The 21,234-nt window shown below is 45.0% G+C and overlaps 1 protein-coding gene across 2 annotated transcripts in view; it reads right to left on the bottom strand.

Moving 5' to 3' along the window:
• GALNT17 (polypeptide N-acetylgalactosaminyltransferase 17) overlaps positions 1-21,234 on the bottom strand; it is a 584,160-nt gene that overhangs the window by 426,647 nt on the left and 136,279 nt on the right. The window lies entirely within an intron of this gene.

The raw sequence follows: 21,234 nt of genomic DNA, 5'->3' as shown, positions 1-21,234 counted from the left end.
TGGTGTGATCTCGGCTCACTGCAACCTCTGCCTCCCTGGTTCAAGCGATTCTCCTGCCTCAGCCTCCCAAGTAGCTGGGACTACAGGTGCGCACCACCACGCCCAGCTAATTTTTGTGTTTTTAGTGGAGACGGGGTTTCACCATGTTGGCCAGGCTGGTCTCAAACTCCTGACCTCAGGTGATCCGCCTGCCTCGGCCTCCCAAAGTGCTGGGATTACAGGCGTTAGCCACCACGCCTAGCCATTCCTTAGGATTTTCTTAATAACATTTCATTTTCTGTAGCCTTCTTGATTGTAAGAACACAGCATATAATACATGTAACATCCGAAATATGTGTTAATTGATGGTTTATGTTATTGGTAAAGCTTTCAGTTGACAGTAGGCTATTAGTAGTTACCTTTTGGAGGAGTCAGAAGTTGCACGCAGTCTGACTATAAGGTCAGTGCCTCTAACCCCTGCATTGTTAAAGGGTTAACTATAAATGGATAACAGAAGCGAGAGAAATAAGGAGAGTGAAGGCACCTGTTACTCCTATTTGGCTATGAGACGAGAGGGAGGTGGGAACCCTCCTCTTATCTAGTAGATAAAAGTGTTTCTTAAGCACTTTAAGGACCTTAAAAGCAGCCGGGTGTGGTGTCTCACACCTGTAATCCCAGCACTTTGGGAGGTAAAGGCAGGAGAATTGTTTGAGCCCAGGAGTTTGTGACAAGCCCAGACAACAGGGCAAAACCTCATCTCTACAAAAATACAAAAATTAGCCAGGCATGGTGGCACAATGCCTGTAGTCCCAGCTACTCAAGAGGCTGGGGTGAAAGGATCGCTTGAACTCAGGAGGTCGAGGATGCAGTGAAGCCTGATTGCACCACGGCACTCCAGCCTGAGCAACAGAGTGAGACCTTGTCTCGAAAAACAAAACAAAAAGGAACTTAAAAGCAGCTGGACGCAGTAACTCATGCCTGTAATCCCAGCACTTTCACTTGACTTGGGCCCAGGAGGACGAGACTAGCCCGGGCAACATGGGGAGTTCCGTGTCTCCATAAAATATACAAAAACATTAGCCAGTTGTAGTGGCAGGTGCCTGTAGTCCCAGCTACTCAGCAGGCTGAGATGGGAGGATGGCTTGAGCCCAGGAGGTCAGGGTTTTAGCAACCCATGATCGCACCACCACTGCACTCCAGCCTGGGCCAAAGAGTGAGACCCTGTCTCAAACAAACAAACAAACAAACAAAAACATAACAAACAAAAAAAGAAAAAAAAACAAAAACAAGCCACCTCTAGGAGATAATCCCTCCTTTACAAATGAGGAAACCAAGGCTCAGGAAGGCCTAACACAAGACTCACAGCCAGTTCATGCTGGAGCTAGCATCGATCGTGGGTCTCCAGATTAGTGCCCAATGCTCCCTTCATCACACCTACAGCCTGCTGCAGCAAAGGCTCCTCCTGAGAGGCAGATGGAAAAAGCCCCGGCAAGCCCAGAGCGTGTTTCCTTATTTGCGAACGGGAATCATACTGGCCCTGTCTGGCTCACAGGGCTGGAGTGGAGAGGAAAGAAAATAAAGCATTGTGAACTCTTGCAAACGGCAAACCACTACACAGATGTAAGGGGAATGTAATTATCATTTGGGCCAAGTATTCTTAATGCCTATTTCAATGAAACTTAAAAAAATGCAAAAGGTCTAATAGAGAAAACACCCAGGGTTCCTTCACTCCAGGGGGATTTAGTAAATATTCACTTCCAGAAGTAATCAACGTGGGCAGAGCAAGATTTACTGTGAAGCTATTGAGGCTTAAGTTCAGGGTCTTTCAATTACATGGGCCCCTTCTAAGGCCTTGAAAGGGCCCTAGTAATGTATGCACACAATCATATGCTTCTGTAAAATTTGCAAAAGCAAGATATTTTATTGCAATCAGTTGAATGCCCAGTTTTCCTTGTGTTATAGTTCTCCCCAGGTAGGGGCTGGGGGAGCACACAGTTATTCAGGATTTGGCTTTGCGGAATTTAGGTTGAGAACGCATTTAGTTTGGCTTTATGGGATGTGTTTATGATGGTTTCCAGTCTTCCATATATTGCTGAGCTGCCCGGAACTAGAAATAGCTTCACAAAAACTTCATAATGTCCTCAATTCAAAGAATATTTGTCTTAATCTGTTCAGCCTGCCATAACAAAAATACCATAGACTGGGTAGCTTAAACCACAAACATTTATTTCTTGCAATTCTGGAGGCTGGGGAGTTGAAGACCAAGCCACCAGCACATTCTGTGTTTGGTGAGGGCTCACTTCCTGGTTCATAGATACTGTCTTTTTGCTGTGTCTTCACATGACAGAAATGGATGAGAGATCTTTTTGGGGTCTCTTTTATAAAAGCACCAGTCCCATTCCTGAGAGTTTTACCCTATGACCTAATCATGTCCCAAAGGCCCAACCCCCTAATACCATCACACTGTGGAGGTTACAATTTCAACATATGAATTTTGGGAACACACTAACATCCAGTCCATAACAACATTTAATACAAGTGACCACAAGAAAATGTGAAATGCCTGATAATCTTGCAGCTCACATAGCAAGTGGAGACAGGTTGGTCCAGATTTTACAACAATCCTAAAAATTTACATGACAATACGCAAATTGAGTTATGAAGCTAAAGTGAATTTTCTCAATTACAACTCTTAGAAAAAAGCAAGGATTAGCCAACCATACTGGAAGAAGGAATGAATTACCTTTTTATTCTCTTTATTAATAGAAAAGGCTATTCCGAATTGCTGTCATAATAAAGAGGTAGTCAAGTAATATGTAGTCAAAGAAGGTAGGAAAAAAAGGATCAGAAAGGTGTATTTGGTAGTTAATAAAAACCTTACATTATTTTTGTGAATTTTGTAATTTCTGCGGTATTTGTCGGCTTTCTTTAACTTAGCAATTTGTTATGATTTCTTTTCTCATCCAAAATAGATATTTACTTTTGCACCTAATTGTGTATTATGAATTTTGCATTATTTTTCTTAAAGAAGGAGCCAAAATTGTGTAAGCTTCAGGCCCCACAACACCTTGGATGCCACCCCACCAGTTGAGTCCTGTAAGTTTTTTATACCCATCAGTTAACTCACTTACGGAAGAAAAAAAAAAAAGCTCAGAACTTCCTTTCACAAAAACAAATGCAATGATTTTAAAGCATCTCCACCAAGGACTGAAAGAAAATGAATTTAAACAACAGCAGTTACATAGAAGAGAATCTTCCAGCTATGAAAGCTTATAGAACCCTGCCTCTAGAACTTCTTAAGGAAATACTTTGGTGTATTGGTCTGTTTTCGCGCTGCTACTAAAGACATAGTCAAGACTGGGTAATTTATAAAGGAATGTGGTTTAAGAGACTCACAGTTCTGCAGGGCTGGGAGGCCTCAGGAAACTTACAATCATGGCGGAGGGAAAAGCAAACACATCCTTCTTCACACGGTGGCACTAAGGAGAGTGCCAAGCAGAAGGGGGAAAAGCCCCTTATAAAACCGTCAGATCTCAGCCTGGTGTGGTGGCTCACGCCTGTAATCCCAGCACTTTGGGGTGCTGAGGCCAGTGGATCAGTTGAGGTCTGGAGTTCAAGACCAGCCTGGCCAATATGGTGAAACCCGTTTCTACTAAACATACAAAACTTAGCCGGGTGTGCTAGCACACACCTGTAGTCCCAGCTACTTGGGAGGCTGAGGCAGGAGAATCGTTTGAACCCAAGAGGCAGAGGCTGCAGAGAGCCGAGATCATGCCACTGTGTCCAGAGTTGGTTCCTTCTGTGGGTTCGTGGTCTCGCTGACTTCAAGAATGAAGGCGCGGACTTTCAGGGTGAGTGTTACATCTCAAAGGTGGCATGGACCCAAAGAATATACAGCAGCAAGATTTACTGTGAAGAGCGAAAAAACAAAGCTTCCACAGCACCCAAAAGAACCAGAGCCAGTTGCAGCTGCGGGCTTCCGGGCGGCCAGCTTTTATTCCCTTATTTGTCCCCGCCCATGTCCTGCTGATTGATCCATTTTACAGAGTGCTGATTGGTCCATTTTACAGAGTGCTGATTGGTCTATTTTACAGAGTGCTGAATGGTGCGTTTTACAAACCTCTTGCAGCTACAGAGCACTGATCGGTGCATTTTACAATCCCTTTGTAAGACAGAAAAGTTCTCCAAGTCCCCACTCGACCCAGGAAGTCCAGCTGGCTTCACCTTTCACCACTACACTCCAGTCTGGGTGACAGAGCTACACTCTGTCTCAAAACAAACAAAAACATCAGATCTCATGAGAACTCACTCACAAGAACAGCAGCATGGGGGTAACTGCCCCCATGATTCAATTACCTCCCACCAGGTCCCTCCCACAACAGGTGGAGAATATAGAAACTACAATTTAAGATAAGATTTGGATGCGGACACAGCCAAACCATATCATCTGGAATAGATTTTCTTTAAATCTTACCTGAGTGTCCACTGATGCTGACTCCCAGAGAGAGAAGACAGCCTGGCTTTCTAAGCTTGGAGAGTCTACTATTTTTTTAACTATTATTTGTATTTATTTCTATGTAGGTATGAGAATAATTTGCAGGTGGCTATAATACAATAAAATCAATATAATTAACATAATTAAACCAAGACAAAAATTTGAACCACAAAAAATAAAATAAAAGCAGGGAGAGCTGGGCACAGTGGTTCACGCCTGTAATCCAAGCACTGAAGCAAGAGGATCCCTTGAGCCTAGGAGTTCCAAAAGAACCTGGGAAAGGTGTACAGCAAGACTCCATCTACACACAAATTTTTTTTTTAAATTAGCCGGGCATGGTGGCCCACACCTACAGTCCCAGCTACTTGGGGGGCTGAGGCAGGAGGATCATTTGACCCTAGGAGTTTGAGGTTACCACGAGCCATGATCACACCACGGCACTCCTGCATGGGTAACAGAGCAAGACCCTGTCTCTAAAATTAAAAAACGAGTGGCAGTGAGGCATGTGTTCTGGTCCCACCTTGGCTCTGAGTAGATCCCCCAGCTAAGCCACCACCCTCTATATGTCCTGCTCACTCTCAGAACCCCTCCTGCCTTTGGTCCTTTCTTGAGCCTTCACCCCCACATTGCCTAGCACTCCTTCCCTCCTAGCGAATTCTCCATCCCTTTCCTCCTGGCAAACCATTTCCAGGTAGCCTCTGAGACCTTCCCACAGCAGGTAACGTCTCTGAGGCTTTAGCCTTTTCTCAGTAACCTCCCCCACCATATCTGCTTCACCTGAAACCTGACCCTCCCCATAAAAGCAGACATCCCCCAACCCACAGCCCTCCCTTGAGACAGACCCCAGTCCTGAGTCCATAGGACTCAGGATATCCTGAGGACATTCTTCAGCCCTCAACCCATCTGCACATTCCTCCCTCCTCTGCCCTTATGCAGGATTTTCCTTTTGGAACATACACACACTGGTTGTCTAAACAGGCAGAAGCCCTTCCATTCACTCATTCAACAAATACGGAATGGGCATCTGCTATGTGCCTGACGCAGTGCTAAATGCTGGGCTAGCCTTGCGGGGGCAAAGAATAACATGGCCCTCTCCTTTTCCCTTCTCTCTCTGCATTGCTACTCTTCCTTCACTGCTGTTCCTTCATTCTGTTGTGTAAATTTGATTACTTCTTCTCCCACCAGGCTAAAAGGTTCCCATCTGGTTGCATCTCAAACCCCAAATGTTTGCTAAACTGCACTGGAAATAAGGTGGGCTGCAGAGTGGCTCTCGTAGTCAGGAGGCACAAACCTGCCAGTCGTCATTAGGATGAACATGCTTTTGTCTGAGCTTTTTCGTTCACAAAAGAAAGCATCACACTGAATCGGTTTTGGGATTTCATGCAGCGTCCTTAAGCATGTGGATGCTTGTAGGATTTGTCCCCATGAAAGCAAGGTTCAGGGATGGCACAGGAGCCCAAGGGGGTGGCGTTCTCATTGATCAGCAAGGAGAGGCTTGGAGAACATTGAGGAAGAAAGAGTTAACACATAGAAGCAACCTGTGACCTGGGCCCTAGTAGGGATGAGAGGGAATCGGATTCTTTCCAGAAGAGAATTGTCTCCAGCAGTTGAGCTCATCTTCATCCCACGACACTAACCTGAAATCTATGGGTCACTTTTTCTATTTCCAAATGAATTTTCAAAACATCGAGTAGAAAACCATAAACTGTTCCCACACTGGGAGGTGGTTAGGTCAAAATGGATTTTTCTGATATCTGGAAATATATATCATTGTCTCCCAAATTCAAAACCAACACGATTTTCCAGCGTTAAGGAAACAGGGGCACGTTGCTACTGCAGTAGACTTCAGAGAGGGCTCAATTCAGTGATATGATCACAAAGGAAAAAGTGAGAGGTGTCAGAGATAACAAATAATAAGGGATGATGCCTTTCTACATGATGCTCATTAGAGCTGGATGGAGAAGCCGCCCATGGATCCTGCTGCACTCTCTGGGACATCATAGCACATGAGAAACAAATCCAGTGAAAGATGCAGCAGCTGTTTTGAAATTCCTTTCTCTGGCTCATGCATCTGGATGTTTGCAGATTCCAGGAAATGGGCTATTTTCCTGTCTGCACATGAGTTGAAATTAAAGTAAGCCAAATCCTTCTAGCTAAATGACATTCCTTAAAAAAAATTATAGAAACAGTCTCACTATGTTAGCCAGGTTGGTCTCCAACTCCTGGCCTCAAGTGATCCTACCACCTCACCTGGGCTGACTGAGAAACCTTCCATCAGGAACACAGTCTTAGACTAGACAGTGCCCAGAGTTGGTGTCTGGAGTTGCCCCTGATACTTAACATTGTTGAATAACACTGTGTTTATTTCAACTGGGCCCTCTTTTGGTTTCTTCTACCTCTGACAGCTCCTCAAACCTGGCAACTTTGGGCATTCCCAACAGCTGGTCCCATGGTTCCTGCTTTTCCTTGCCTTTATGCATTTCTGTGCTGAAACTGTCTAGTCTCCTGGAGAGACCACTACAATCTCTGGGCATCTGTGGTTCTCATCTGTCCAGCATCCCATCCTCCTCCTCATGGAAACCAATCCCCTCTTCTCTGTGTGAACCCCAACCCATGGGGATCAGGGTGACCCTACTATTTCCTCCAAGTGGGCATGTGATACAGACCAGCCCAGTCACCAACTGTAGGCCCCCATCCCCTGGGATGGGTTCAGACAGGCATGTGCCTCAAACCAAACCAGAGACTTTCCTAGGACATCTCTAATGGAACTTTCAAGGAAAACCCTCTTTCTCCAGGGGTGAAAATCTACTGCTGTCTTATCTATCACACTGGAGAAAGCCTGTCTACAGGACAGACTGGAGGGCAGAGTCCCACTGCTTAAACTCCTGAATGTGGCCTTATCTAAAGCCAGAGGCAACTCTGAACTTCTCAGTTATAAGCGCTAATAAATTTCTGCATCTTCCCTTCTGTGCTTCAGCTAGGTTAAATAGGTTTTCTGTCACTTGCAACCAAGACGGTCTTGATAAGTCAATGTCCTAATCTTGATCTTTTTCACGCCTACCCTCATCCCCTGATTCCTCTCTTGGTGAAGGTGGAAAGTAGAGGTAGGATGGCATAGTGACATAATCCCCTATGCCACAAATGAGCCACATGACCACAGAGGAAGCTCCTTAGCACTTCTTGAAGCCTCAGTTTCCAACACAGTCAGATGGGGATAATCACACTTACTGCACAGGGAAACCATGAAGATGAAAGGACAGAACGTACACCAAAGGCCTCACACTGAGCCCAGAATGAACAAAGTCCCTTGTGCCCATCTCATTATCCTGGACTCTGGTCCCCTGTCTCTTCCACAACCTCAGAGACTTCCCTCCCTCCAATACTCCCTCTCTCTCTGATCCAAAGGCAAAAAGCTCACAATGGGGCAGAAAATGCTACTCTATACATTTGTACAAAGCATGCATATAACCCAGTAACCCAGACAAATTAAAAGATGCCCCAAGATATATTGGGAAAACAAAAAGAGAAAATATGAACTATCCAGGCTACTATCCAGAGGACAGAGAAACAAAAATCATTTAGTGGGCCAGAAGATTATTTGATTTTGATAAAAGGTATAACCCCCAATGAAGACACAACCATCAAGAAAGTTTACATGCCAAATAACATAAAGAACATCAACAAAGCCAAACATCACCCTCCTGGTGGAATTTTCTCCCAGCTCACAGATCTAGTTTGCCCCCTATTTCGCTTCGTTCCTCCAGCCTGGGCATGCCTCTATCAAAGACCCTCCATGCTCAAGTCTGTAAAAGGCAGTGAAGAGAACATGACTCTGAAGTCAGACAGAACAGAGTTTGCAGTGGTTGCATGGTGTCCCTTCAAAGCACATGTCCACCTAGAACCTCAGAATGTGATCTTATTTGGAAATGTAGTCCTTGTTGATGTAATTAAGTTAAGATGAGGTCTACTAGATTAGGATGAATCCAATGGCTGCTGTCTTTGTAAGAAGAGGGGAATGCCCAGACACACACAGAAGGAAGAAGGTTGATACGGTCTGGCTGTGTCCCCACCAAAATCTCATCTTCAATTTTAATTCCCATAATCCCCACATGTCATGGGAGGGACCCAGTGGGAGGTAACTGAATCACGGGGGCAGTTACCCTCATGATGTTCTTATAATAGTGAGTTCTCACAAGATCTGATGCTTTTATAAGAGGTTTTCCCCCTTTTGCTCAGCACTTCTTCCTGCTGCCATAAGAAGAAATACTAGATTAGGATGAATCCAGTGGCTGTTGTCCTTATAAGGAGAGGGGAATATACAGAGATACACAGAGGGTTGGGAGGCCAAGGCGGGCAGATCACGAGGTCAGGAGATCGAGACCATCCTGGCCAACATGGTGAAACCCATCTCTACTACAAATACAAAAATTAGCTGGACGTGGTGGTGCGTTCCTGTAATCCCAGCTACTCGGGGGGCTGAGGCAGGAGAATCGCTTGAACTCGGGAGGCGGAGGTTGCAGTGAGCCAAGATTGCGCTAATACACTCTAGCCTGGCGACATAGCGAGACTCCATCTCAATTTAAAAAAAAAGAAGAAAAAGAGGAAAAAGAGATACACAGAGGGAAGAAGGTTGATACGGTTTGGCTGTGTCCCCACCCAAATCTCAACTTGAATTGTAGTTCCCACAATTCCCATGTGTCGTGCGAGGGACTTGGTGTGAGGTAATTGAATCATGAGGTGTGAGGTAATTGAATCATGAGAGTGGTTACCCTCATGCTGTTCTCATGATAGTGAGTGAGTTCTCATGAGATCTATGGTTTTATAAGGGGCTTTTCCCCCTTCTGCTCAGCACTTCTCCTTCCTGCCACCATGTGAAGAAGGATGTGTTTGCTTTCCCTTCCTCCATGATTGTAGGTTTTCTGAGGCCTCCCCAGCCCTGCAGAACTGTGTGAGTCAAACCTCTTTCCTTCATAAGTTGCCCAGTCTCTGGCAATTCTTTGTAGCAGCCTGAGAACACATTACGACAAAGGTCATGTGAAGACAGAGGCAGAGATTGGAGTAATGCAGCTACAAGCCAAATGTACCTGCCAAGGAATGTCTAGCTTGTAGCTGTATCACTCCAAACACCAGAACCTGGAAGCTAAAAGTGGCAAGGAAGGATTCTTCAGAAGGAGCGTGGTCTGCCAACATCTTTGTTTCAGACTTCTAGGCTCTAGAAATCTGAGATGAGTTGAAGCCATCCAGTACAGCAGTCCTGGGAAATTAATACAAGGTTGCAGGTAACCTGGAGCAAGTCAATAAACCTCTGAGCCTCAATTTGCTCATCTGTAAAGAAGGCTATTAACAAAAGGACCTATTCATTCATAGACTAGTTATGTGGATTAAACAGAAACATAGTAACTGACACACAGTGACCTCTTTTCTTAGTATCATTATTATTACTTTTTGCTGCATCCCCCATCCCACCCTCTCCTGGGCACACATCAAAAGCTAAGATGAGCTGCCTAGCTTGACTTCCTCTTAAGTATCATAAATAAAAAAGTTAGCAGGAGAAAGAAGCTCAATTATCTTAGGCTCCAAACACAAGCTATGCTCACAGATTAAACTTTCCAAACTGAAAAGAAATAATGGATTTGAAGTTTTCTTCCCCTTGGTGTAAGTGAAATGTTTTTCTTCATGGGTGACCACCCACGGCACAAAAGTGGCATGTCAATAAATGAAAAAGGAGGGCACAGATGGGCACTGGGGTGAAAAAGACTGCAATTGTCATTATTCCTCCAAAAGAAACACTCTCTCCCCTCCTCTGGACAGCTGTCTACTCACTATCTTTCTAAGTGCTTCCACCAAAGTTTCAGGCAGGCTGTGATGCAAACCCTTTCTCTTGGCACGTCTGTAAAGTGCCCAGGTTTGCGCAGTGGCAGTGTCTCAGAACACTCCTTTTTTATTTAATTTAACATTTATATCTTTTTAAAAATGTGACATGTCATATACTGTGTAACAAGTTACCTTGCTGTTTTGTAATATTCTTTTTAAAATATATTTTGTTTTCTTCAATTTTAGGTTCAGGGTCCATGTGCAGGCATGTTACATAGGTATACTGTGTGATGCTGAGGTTTAGGTTTCTCATCAACTCATCACCCAAATAGTGAATGCTGTATCCAACGGGTGGTTTTCCTACCCTCACGCCCCTCGCTCCCTCCTTTTATAGTCCCCAGTGTCTATCATTGCCATCTTTATGTCTATGCGAGTGTACCCATTGTTCAGCTCCCACTTGTAAGTGAGAACATGCAGGATTTGGTTTTCTGTTTCTCAGTTAGTTCACTTAGGACAATGGTCTCCAGCTCTATCCATGTTGTTGCAAAGGACATGATTTCATTCCTTTTTATGGCTGCATAGTATTCCATGGTGTATACAACATACTTTCTTTATCCAACCCACCACTGATGCACACTTAGGTTGTTTCCTTGTATTTGTTCATTTTCATACCGCTATGAAGAAATACCTAAGACTGGGTAATTTATTTATTTATTTATTTTTGAGATGGAGTCTTGCTCTGTCACCCAGGCTGGGGTGCAGTGGCACAATCTCGGCTCACTGCAATCTCCGCCTACCAGGTTCAAGTGATTCTCCTGCCTCAGCCTCCCAAGTAGCTGGGATTACAGGTGCCCACCACGATGCCTGGTTAATTTTTATATTTTTAGTAGATAGGGGGTTTCACCATGTTGGCCAGGCTGGTCTCAAACTCTTGACCTCAAATGATCTGCCCGCCTCAGCCTCCCAAAGTGCTGGGATTACAGGTGTGAGCCACCATGCCTGGCCGACTGGGTAATTTATAAAGGAAAGAGATTTAATCGATTCACAGTTACACATGGCTGGGGAGGCCTCACAATCATGGAAGAAGGCAAAGGAGAAGCAAAGCCACGTCTTACATGGCGGTAGGCAAGAGGACATGTGCAGGGAAACTCCCCTTTGTAAAACCATCAGATCTCATAAGACTTATTCACTATCATGAGAACAGCATGGGAAAAGCACACCCCCATGATTCAATTACCTCCCACTGGGTCCCTTCCACAACATGTGGGGATTATTACAATTCAAGGTGAGATTTGTGGGGGACAAAGAGGCAAACCATATCATTCCTTGACTTTGCTATTGTGAATGGCACAATACAAGCGCAGGTACCTTTTTGATAGAATGATTTCTTTTCCTTTGAGTGAATATCCACTAGTGGGATTACTGGATTGAATGGCAGTTGTATGTTCAGCTCAGAACACTCACTCTTATGGACCCCCCCACCCCTGCAGCCACCTGCCCTGCTACCCACCCAGCCAGCCAGTCAGCCATTCCACAGACATTTACAGGAGCACCCATCACATGCCGGCTGCCGTTCTCAGGTGCTGGAGAGGCCGCAGCCAACAAAACAGATAATGTCTCTGCCTTCAGAGTGCTTCTGTTCTGATGGACAAGGAAGACCAGGGACAAGGAAACATTATAGCAACAAATCACAAAATTAAGTGCCAGGAATAATAAGTGCTATGAAGAAAACGAAACAAGTAGGCCAGGGGTATAAGTAGCTAAGGAGCTGGTGGTTGTGGACTGTGCAGAGGAGCCCATCGCATAGTTCATTTCTACTTCTATACAGGAAGACCCACGATCTCCCAGGACTCCAAGAGTCAGGACAAAGAACTGGGCCACAACTTGGGGGAAGGGAGCTTCTAACATTGGGCAGTAAGAGAACCAGGCAGTTGACGCCTTAGGGGAAGGAGAGTTCTATCAACAGATCCTGCAAAAGGAACGTTGCCTCCTTCTCTCCTCCCTATCCCAAAATAAAGCTAGCACCACGTGCATCCCACTTCCTCAACCTTCAGACAGCTCAAAACGCTTTCTAGCTATTTGTGTCCCCCATGGAACTGCCATAGATAGAGCCTTTACATGTGACAGGTGCTGAGCTGTGTTCACAAAAGGCCATGGTGACCCTAACAGCCCTGCAGCTCAGTGGGTCTCACACAAGAGCTGGTTTCAGCACCAACATCACCTGCAAGGCTTGGTAAAACACAAGCCCATCACAGGGCTTCTGATCTTCAGGGTCTGAAGGTGGGGCCTGGGAATTTGCATTTCTTTTTTCTTTTTTCCAGAGATGGGATTTCACTATGTTTCCCAGGCTGGTCTTGAACTCCTGACCTCCAGAGATCCTCCCACCTCAGCCTCCCGAAGTGCTGAGATTACAGGCGTGAGTCACTACATCTTGGGAATTTGCATTTCTAAGAAGTATGCAGGTGATGCTGCATTTATTAATGTAAGGACCCCCCTGCAACTTCTGACCCTGAGAATCTCTGTTATAAGGGAAGGATTATTATATTTACTTGACCAAGGAGGAAACTGAGAGGTGCCGGAGAGATTAAGCCATTTTCCAAGATGGCTGTAGGCAAAGACAAACCATTTCAGGATCTCCCAGTACTGAAACCACTCAGTAGATTTGTTCAAGAGCCGAACTCCCAATACAGACCCTTACAGCCTGCCTCAGCCCCCACTATGGTGACCCAGGGCCAGAGGCAGGGACTGTGGTCTGCTCCCCTTTTGACCCCCCAGGGCCAAGCATGGTCCCCAGCCCATCAGTAGTATAACAATGTTGTTGGCAGGATAACTATTTTTTTGAAAAGTTCTCATTTTCATTTTGAAATGCAAATCAGAAGGAAGCCCCGAGTTTTCCTGTCTGCCCAGACTCTTCCTGCTGACAGCCTCTGCGGGGTACCTGGACATCCACAGGCTGGTGAGCCTGCACAAACACACAAGAACACAGAGTTGTAGGTGCTACTGGTCATGCCAAAATCAGCCAGGGGGCATCTTTTAATGTATTTTGAACTATTTTCATGTGCATTGATGTGGATGGTGTGTTCCAGACCAATGTCTTAGGGGATCTGTGCAAAAGTGAAATACATACAAAGCAGAATGAGCATTGGGTACAGTGGCTCACGTCTGCCAACCCAGCGCTTTTGGAGGCCGGGGAAGAAGGACTGCTTGAGGCCAGGACTTCAGGACTAGCCTGGGCAACATAGCAAGATCCTGCCTCTACAAAAAATTTTAAAATTGGCCAGGTGTGGTGGCGCACGCCTGTAGTCCCAGCTACTCAGGAGGCTGAGGCAGGAGGATCACTTGTGCACAAGGAGGTCAAGGCTGCAGTGAGCTATGATCATGCCACTGCACACCAGCCTGGGCAACAGAGAGACCCTATCTCTAAACACATCCATTTAATACATCAAATAAAAAGCAGAATGTCCCGCAAAATGAGTGGTGTGCTGAAGCCAGCTCCCCCAGAGCCTACTGTTAAATATTTAGGACTTTTGCAAACTAGCTGCCAAATGCTGCTAACTTGAAATCCACCAGAGTAGAAATATGTACACCAGGGAAATAGGAAAAAGCCACAAATGAAGGTTCCCTACCACCACCACCAAACATATGCCCTCGCCCTACCCAGAGGGCTGGTTTACCAGCATAGTACAGCTTGAAATGAACAAGAATATTCTTCAGTGTGGCACATGCTATGCTTCGATGCCAGGCATTTTTCTGTGGGTGCACATCCCTGAAATGAGTCTCTGAAATTAAAACAGGTCAGTGGAAACCTATGATTCACATTCTCTTTCTGTGTGTCTCTCATTCTCTCTCTCTCTCTCTCTCACACACACACACACACACACACATTATCTCATTAGAGAAAAATTTTTGGAAATGCCATGACTGTATTTGACCAACAGTTAAAAGTTAAACTTTTCATGGCTGATCAAAAGAATGCTTAGCCAAAGTCTCTTTATCTCACTCTCTTTTCCTATGTTCTTAAAAGAAACATCTGTTGGCTCTAAAGTACAAATGAGAATTAGGCTCCAAAAACATTGTTTCATACAAACTCTGCAAATAACCTTGTGATGTCTATAGGACAGAAACTGGAGACCACAAACAGGAATACTTCATTGTCTACCTTGATTCAACCATTTGCTGACTTTGCTAACAGAGAAAAGGGAGATAGCAAGAACAACTCAAATCTCCAGACAGACAAAAATACTACATTTTAGCCAAACTTTCACAATAGCTATAACCAGGGAGAAAATAATCTAGCCGACATTTCATTATCTTCCATTTCTCCTGTCAGAACCAACTGGGAATAGCATTGAGCAGTGAAACAAATAGTTCAAGAGGGAAAAGGAGTAATCCACAAACTATATAAACAACTGTTTTTATGTGCAAGAGTTGACAGAGTTTGAAATTGGAGCAAGGTCTACAATAACATTTCAGAGGACTGGTATCAGGGAAATGAGGTGAGTGATTACAAGAGGTTGCCTTAGCCCAAAGAGAATTTTATATTAAAAATCACAAAAGAACATGCAGTTTCTTCTCCAAGCAGTTCTTATGTCATTATCATGGAATTATATGCATATAAAATTGTTAAAAAAAAATAAGATGGATGAAAAACAGTCTTGTCAACCTTCACTGCTAATAACAGGAGTGTTTTTACTTTGGACCTGAGGTTTTAGCTGGCAGCAACTCAAAAGCAATAAAAATGATCGTGCTCTCTTCTTTCTTCTCTGAATTGAGCATTTCAACTTTCAAGGCTCTTCTTTGCTCTCCGGTAGGGTGAAAAAGCAGGCATGATTATCTCCATATCTTCTACAGAACAGGAGAGACAGACATAGAGCTTAAATGATGTGGGGATGTTACAAGAGCAGTAAGTATCAGAGAAGAAATATCATCTCAGGCCTCCTCATGCCATATTGGTCATTGTCTGCCCTGTTACTGTGCCTGCCTCTCACCAAAGGGCATCCAGGCCTTAGGCTGCCAAGCCTCACAGGTTGTCGGCACAAAGTGAATCTAAACAGGGAATCCTGCTGTCGATTGTCTGAAGCGCAGGTTGAAGGCCTGCAGGAGAAAGAGCTTTATGGGAGCAGTAACTGAGGCTGACTTTCCCCCAAGACATTCCTGCCCTTCCATGTACAAAAGCCTGCATGACATCTACACACCTACTAGAATGGCTTAAAAAAATACCTGACAATACCAAGTGTCAGCAAGGATGTGGAGCAACCTGAACTCTGCCTGATACATAGCTGTGAGAATGCAAAATAGTAGAGCCACTTTGGAAAACAGGCTGGTGTTTTTTTACAAAGTCAAACATACACTCACCATATGATACCCGGGAATCCCATTCCTATGTATCTACCCAAGGTAAATGAAAACATATGTTCACATGACTGTATATGAATGTTTAATAGAAGATTTATTCATGATTCCCCCAAACTGGAAACAACCCAAATGTCCATCCATACTTCAGAAATTACTTAACAGTAAAAAAGAAAGAAACTCCCAATACATGGAATAGCATGTATCAAAATCATTCAAGTGAAAGAAGCCAGGCCCCAAAGGTTACATACTGCATGATTCCATTTCCAGTGTATGACAGTCTAGAGAAGCAAAACCATAGAAATAGGGGACAACTGGCCACAGTGGCTCATGCCTGTAATCCCAACACTTTGGGAGGCCGAGGCAGGAGGACTGCTTGAGCCCAAGAGTTTGAGATCAGCCTGGCCAACATAGGGAGACCCCATCTCTACAAAAATTAAAAGATTAGCTGGGCATGGTGGCACCCATCTGTGGTCCTAGTTACTCGGGAGGCTGAGGTGGGAGGATCGCTTTAGCCTGGGAGGTCGATGCTGCAGTGAACTGTGATCGTGCCACTGCACTCCAGCCTGGGAGGCAGAGTGAGACCCTGTCCCCACCACTAAATAAAAAAGAAAGGAAGAATTAGAGAACAGATCAGTGATTGCTAAGGATGAGTTGGAGACTGACTACAAAATGGGATTATTCTGCATCTTAACTGTGGTGGTAAATCCACAGCTACATATCCATTGCCAACACTCATCAAACTGTACACCCAAAAAGGGTGAATGTTATCGCCTGTAAATTATCCTTTAATAAATCTTAAATAAAAAACCTGAATGAGTGCCAGAGATTTTTTACTTCATTTCCGTGAGCTCAGATTCTTTCAAAAACTGCTCCTAGGCACGTTAGCCAAGGCTGTTTCCTGGACATGAGGTTATCTCAGAACAAACCGGGATGGATGAACAGGCCCAGGGAGCCACTTGGCCACTGGTCAGTGCCACCCCTTTGGGAGCTCTTCTACATCTCTGAGCATCATCACCCTGATGTGGAAAGCAAGGAAAATGCTAGACTGTGCCCCGTGCACCCTAAAGCATGATCATTTCTTGCACTGGAAGGCACGTGACAGCAATCTGGAGTTGGGGTGTATGGATATGGCCCTAACTATGGGCTATTGTAAAGAAAATATGCAGCACCCAAAAGCAGGAAGTATTGAAAGCAAATGAACTGGCACCAGATCGTGATTCTCAGCTGCTCTAACACATTTGGAATGAGCAAGTCTTTAAATGCTTTTGTCAGCTTGCTTTAGGAATGAAATTTGGTATTATTAACACTATCCCATATGAAACAATTATATAAGTGTAAATGGAAGATGTGTTTAAGGGGTCATGATGAAATTCCTAGAAAACGCTTTCCCAGTCTTTTTTTTTCTTTTCTTTTCTTCTTTTTTTTTTCTCTGATTAAATAAGGTCAGATAAGATGAGGACAAAACTAAGTCAGCAGGCAGAATTTAAATTACTTAAATTACTTTTCTTTCTTTTTTATTTTTTTTTCCTGCAGCTGAACTTCAGACTGTGGGAGGGAAATGAACAGCTTAAACCAAAGCTAAGCTCTTCTGTTCTGTATCAAATGGCAATTACTCTTCAACTATTTTTTTTCATCCGTCCACTCAGCAAACATCCACCACCTCAAACAAATTTGCTGAAAGAGGCAGAAGAGGGTAAGGGTTTGGAATGCATTTTATAAAAGTAGAATTGCTGAAGCCAAGTGATGTGTATATTAAGTCCATTATATTATTCTCTTTACCTTATATATGTTTAGAAAATTTGTTTCTTTTTTTTTTTTTTTTTTTTGGTGGGGTGGGGAGGGTACGTAGTCTTGCACTGTCACCCAGGCTGGGGCGAAATGGCGCAATCTTGGCTCACTGCAACCTTTGCCTCCTGGGTTCAAATGATTCTCCTGCCTCAGTCTCCAGAGTAGCTAAGATTACAAGCGCCTACCACCACGCCCAGCTAATTTTTGTTATTTTTTTAGTAGAGACAGGGTTTCATCATGTTGGCCAGGCTGGTCTCAATCTCCTGACCTCGTGATCTGCATTCTATAATAAAAAATTGAGAGATAGAGGGGATACAAGGGGGGAGAGTGAGATACCCCAGGGACTAGAAGGTCTGAGTGCAGATCACAGTTCCTCCACATGTGCTGTGCACCCTTCAACAAGTCTCTTAATCTCTCTGTGCTTTAGTTGCTTCTCTGTAAAACAGGGCTAATAATAGTAACTACTCATAAGGTTGCTGGGGGTGAGTAAATGAGTTTAAAGCACATTTATTAAATGTGCAGGGCAGCAGGGAGGTAGGTTTATAAATGAATACTATGTGCTAGACAGAGAGAGAGGTGTCACACACACTCATGAAAATATTTCCTAAAGCCTGTAAATCAGTACAAAGCGTTTCAGAGAGTGTATTAATCTCTCTTCCTGAGTCTATCCCCTGCTTTGTGCTCTTGTTAGGTTTTACAACAAATTTATCTGTGGGGGACAAAGGCAAGGGCTCCATCCGTCTTCCATCACCTCCCCCAGCCATGCTGTCACAGCTCTCCCTTCTCAGCCAGATGACAATCCCTTAGCCCTCCACTCACTTTCAGTTATAAGAGGAAAATAAGTTAGGAAACTACAACTCAATTTTAGTATTTACAAAGTGTGGCACAGCCTCCTGTGAACACTTCCATTCACGTCCAGTTCTCGGCTTCCTGCCCCTCCCCAGTCTAGGCCCCACGTGTGGGTCGAGGACCTCTGCAGACAGATGAGCAGTGGCATGGCCCTCCATACTTCCTCCAGCCCCTACTCCTTCTACTGCCTCCTCCAAGACCAAGGCAGACGAGAGAAGAGGGGAGAAGACAGAGCAAGGGAAGCAAAGCCTTTTTTTTTAATAGACATGGTCTTGCTCTGTTGCCCAACCTGAAGTACAGTGGTGCAATCATAGCTCACTGCAGCCTCAAACTCCTGGGCTCAAATGATCCTCCCACCTAAGCCTCCTGAGTAGCTGGGACTACAGGTGTGCACCACCATGCCCAGCTTATTTTTCTTTTATTTTTGTAGAGATAGGGTCTCACTAAGTTGCCCAGGCTGGTCTCGAACCCCTGGCCTCAAGTGATCCTACCACCTTGGCTTCCCAAAGTACTGGGATTATAGGCATGAGCCATGATGCCTGGCCACAAAAGGCTTAAACGCTTGCCTGGTGTTTTCCTTTGTTACCTCTTGGCAGTGATCAAAGATGAGCCCTGTTAAAGGGCCCGGCTGAGGGTTCTCCCAGGCCCTGCTGTGAGGCTTTCCAAGCTACAGGGATCCCTGATATGGCAGTAAGCTCTCCAGCTGGCCTCTAGGGACTTTTATTGAACCTGCCCTTGGCAGCCTCAGTGCCAGATCCCCTCTGCAGCCAGCCTAATTCCTCCCTGCTCCTGCCTCCATGAAGCCTCAAGTCTCACATCTGCTGGTCATGCTAGAGGAAGCCATGTAGGCCACTCTATTGCTGCCCACCCTTCCTACCTACCAAACTCCTGCCCTCAGAATTCCCCAAGCAGGAGACAGGAGACAGGCACAACCCCAACCTTCACCAAGGCTCCTCCAAGTCCAGAGAAGTCATGTCAATTTCTTCCCTATTTCAGGTGATCCCAAGAATGCACTCATCAAACCCTGCTCTCGCCTATGAAGATGGACCTATGAGTGCCACAGTTCAGCCAGCACCCAGCCAGTGAAGGAGAGGCCAGCCTCCTCTGGCAGGCAGCCCAATCTCTTTTTATTTTTATTTATTTATTTATTTATTGAGATGGATCTCATTCTGTTGCCCAGGCTGGAGTGCAGTGGTGCTACCATGGCTCACTGCAACATCCACCTCCCCGGTTCAAGCCATCCTCCCACCTCAGCCTCCCCAGTGGATGGGACTCAGGAACATGCCACCACACCTGGCTAATTTTTTTTTTTTTTGTATTTTTTGTAGACACGGGGTTTCACCATGTTGCCCAGGCTGTTCTCAAGCTCCTGAGCTCAAGGGATCCACCCACCTCGACCTCCCAGTGTGTTGGAATTACAGGCATGAGCCACCATGCCTAGCCAGCATCCCAATCTGTATGGGGGGTTTGCTTAAATTTCCCCATTTGACCTGGGGAGGAGTGCCTCCTGTTGGGAGGGAAAAAGAAACACCCATTCTTCCCTCCAACTTTCTCCTCCACGAACTGAACTCATCTTTTCCTTAGAGAGGAGAAGTGCCATCCAGGCTGCAGGACGAATCTTGTGAATCCCTTGGTAGGTCCTCCACAGAGGCATCCAGCATCCCTCTGAAAAAATGGCAAACACGCCCCTATTGCTCTCAGCTTTGGGACATAAACCAGAATTCCCAAGTGAAAGGAACAGTCTCCTTCAACATCCCATACCCTGTTTTTAAGTAAAGAAACCTGCTGTTCTCCACATGGACACAGGGAGTGGAATAACACACACTGGGGCCTGCTGGGAAGTGGGGGTGGGGGCAGGTGGGGGGAGGGAGAGCATTAGGACAAATAGCTAATGCATGCTGGGCTGAATACCTAGGTGATGGGTTCACAGGTGCAGAAAACCAGCATGGCACTCGTTTACCTGTACAACAAACCTGTACCTCCTGCACATGTACCCCAGAACTTAATAAAATAAAATAAGAAACCTGCTGTTCTCCATGGCTGTAAGGAATAAGCAGGATAAAGGGGAATAAAAGAGCCAGCACACACAGGAGACAAAGCAGGTTCACCATCCATCAGCAAATGAGTGCAACAGATATTTACCGAAATGGATGAGAGAAATATCTCAAAGGAGAGCACATTTCTGAAAATACACAGGCAAGAAGGCTTGAAAATTGGTGTCTGCTATTTCTAGCTGAATTATTCCTCCTTGATGAATTATTTCAAAGTCATTTCTACCTATTAGACTTATTTACGTCTATGTTAAAGACCACATATCCTCCTAGAAGAAAAAACAAACAAAAACTAGAAAATCCCTTAACAGGGGATATCAAAGTTAACTACTCAACCCCAAGGCTCATTCCAGGAAGGCGTGGAGCCTGAGAAGGGCATCCCGGCAATAGCCAATTGCGCAGCTCGCAAAGGACACCTATATCTTTGTATACCAATGGGGAGCTCGACAGAACCAGAGCCTGGCTTGGACAGGCGCCTTGCATGGTGCTGCAGAAACTTGCAGCCTAGCAAACGGAGTGAGGCAAGTCACTGTGAAGCACAGGGATGCAGCATGTGCTAACTGGAAAGCACGTTGCTTCGGGGATGGGCTTTTGCATGTCAGGGAAGGATTCCTGAAACTGTTGCAAAGACCAAGAAAAGTATGCCAGGCAAGTGGAGACTGGAGGCTCTGCACACTTTCTCCTGATTAATGACACCATTAAAAAATGACAGCATTTTAAACCTCAGAGTCAGTCTCAATGCCTCCTGGGTCTTCAGCCTCCTTTACTAAATTCTCACCAATTTTTTTCCCTCTTAGTTCAAGCCACCATCTCCTGCCCATCTCCAATGACAATATTTGGGACCAGGCTCTCCTCTTCCCTCATGCAACCCGGTAGAGCAGCAGAGCTGGCCTTCCAGGTTGC

This window comes from Gorilla gorilla, chromosome 6 (assembly GCF_029281585.2).
Source record: "Gorilla gorilla gorilla isolate KB3781 chromosome 6, NHGRI_mGorGor1-v2.1_pri, whole genome shotgun sequence".
Taxonomy (NCBI): Eukaryota; Metazoa; Chordata; class Mammalia; order Primates; family Hominidae; genus Gorilla; species Gorilla gorilla.
The sequence above is the reverse complement of the archived record's forward strand: the minus strand, read 5'-3'. Positions and strand labels throughout refer to the sequence as shown.